Source organism: Bacillus rossius, chromosome 6 (assembly GCF_032445375.1).
Source record: "Bacillus rossius redtenbacheri isolate Brsri chromosome 6, Brsri_v3, whole genome shotgun sequence".
NCBI lineage: Eukaryota > Metazoa > Arthropoda > Insecta > Phasmatodea > Bacillidae > Bacillus > Bacillus rossius.
In genome coordinates, this window is record NC_086334.1 from 62364145 (window position 1) to 62366487 (window position 2343).

General features: G+C 34.5%; 1 non-coding gene across 1 annotated transcript; it reads left to right on the plus strand.

Annotated features, from left to right (window-relative positions):
- Window positions 1-1864: 1864 nt before the first annotated feature.
- Window positions 1865-1946, plus strand: Trnas-gcu (transfer RNA serine (anticodon GCU)). Its single transcript has one exon. It is a non-coding gene; the product is annotated as a tRNA-Ser (tRNA).
- Window positions 1947-2343: the final 397 nt, after the last annotated feature.

Genomic DNA, 2343 nt, shown 5'->3' on the forward strand with positions numbered 1-2343 from the left:
TTACAGTGAAAAGTATACTGTTAGTTTAGCTTCGAGTATGAAGTGAAGCGTGTTTTGCGTTTTGTGTTTAATAAACACTGTGTACCTGATTTATCTGCCTATTGTAAAGACGTGTAATTCAAGAAATGAGAATTACGTTTATATTGAAATGCTACTTTAAAGTGCGATTTTAGCCATCCCTCCCCCCCCCCCCCCCTTGTAGATCGCGGGTAGTGCGCACAACGGACGTTAATATATTTCCCGGGAAAAGGACTGTAATGCATTTTTTTTAAATATTTTTTTTTTAAATTATTTTTTTTAACATGCAGTTTAAAACAATACGTTATGCTATAGAATATATGGTAGCTTCCAGCTTTATTTGGTAATTTGTTATACCGTTTCATACCTATAAGTGTATAAATGATAACTGAATCTTATGTTTTTTATTGTATTTTTTTAAAGATTATATCTGAGCGTGTTAAATAGTACAGTATGAAGTCAAAGGAATTTATAGGAATTACGTGATATACGTATAAGTTATTTTAAGGCTATAATTTTTAATTATTTTTTCGTTTGTAACTACAGTTATAGTGATTCCTGATTCACGACCTTTTTGAGATGTTTGAAAATAATACAGTTAAATGAGGATGCAGTTTGTCTGGAAACAAATGAAGTTCATAATAAAACTGCAAAAAGGGTCTTTATTTAGTTTGAACTGCTACTTAAAAACCTACTTTTATCTCTTTTATTTGATTGAAAATATTTAAATTAATTCTCAATTGTTTGTCCTTTGTAGTTTTTGTCTGCGCCCTTGATGAAAGGTTCAAATACATGAGATAATTGACACGAGTTGATGATGTTAAGTAAACATTTTTATTTATTTTGCTTTGCAAATCAGACGCAAGCCCTGGCCGGGTGCGGAAGGGGTCACCTTCAGTTCGGGTAAAGAGTGAAGGAGACAATTCTCTCACGCGCAACACTGTGTCGTTCAAGTCGAGGTACAGAGAAGCGCGACTTCAATTCGCTCCTCACAGATGTGCCAGAAGATAAAAACCCGGCGGAGTTAATTGCCTGGAATAGTATTGTATTCATTATTGACGTGATAACGTCTTATAAATCGATGAACGCCGGCTGCACACACGAAAAATGGTCACGTTCCGCCTGAGCCAGGCGTGCAAGAACCGGCCAACACACCGTGCGAGTAAATGTTCTATAATATCAAAGAGGATAAAGGGGGATTTTTAGCTAATTGTTCGTGATTATATTTAAACAAATTATTGACGTGACAACGTTTAATAAATCGACGAACGCCGGTTGCACGCACGAAAACGTGTCCCATTACGCTCATTGAACGCTTGCGCCGCATCTATCCCTCTTCCACTGGATTGTAACAACCATAGATTTGACTTTTTCGAGGCACATTAAACTTGAAACACTCCCATTCGTTTCCTTCTTTTCCTATCATCGTCCTATCCTTAACAGAATAACACAGATTGGAAGAAGTTAAATAGCAAACATGTGTAAATGTTATAGTTAAAAAATATATGTTTTAACAGGTTCGTAAAGTAGTTTCAACAAAATATGCACCTAATATGATCTAATGATTGTAATTCCAAAAAAAAGTAGAAACTTAAGTAAATTGACATGCATTAATGTATTTCAAATAAATTGTATTTTTTAGCTGAAATCACTATTGTATTGAAGCTGGCTAATACCGTTTGTAGAGGCTTAACGTTTATACACGCCCGAACTGCTCTAGAACACTTCAAGGGAAGGTTAAATATGCGGAAATGTGCCTTTTAGCATTTTGTTTGTAATACATAGATATAGTTTTAAAATAAAAAAGTTGTCTTATATCATATGCAATTTCTTTAACTGCATAGGTGACGAGGTGGCCGAGTGGTTAAGGCGTTGGACTGCTAATCCAATGTGCTCTGCACGCGTGGGTTCGAATCCCATCCTCGTCGATGGACTGTTTTAACTTTAGTCCTTTCGCTAGGTTGACATTCTTTCTACATGTACAAAACCTACAAAATACACTTGCGAATATGAACCCTAATTAGATATTGACAAACATACTGAAAAACAAGATAATTGATAGCTAACCTGCGTGAAAAAATTATTTGAGATGTTAATCTTCAGTCGTGGAAAGCAAATAATATTAGAGCATACTCCTAATTTTTTTTGTACAAATTTTCGGTAATATTTGATGCAGAAAATTAAAATATTAATAACTAATCAATTGACGTGAACATAATGAAAGACAAAGCAAAAAAAATTGGTTGTCTGTAAAGTCGGTTAACGGACGATAGTTTAACGTGACAACGTCATAAAAAAACTTTGATGAAATGATTGCATACTTTA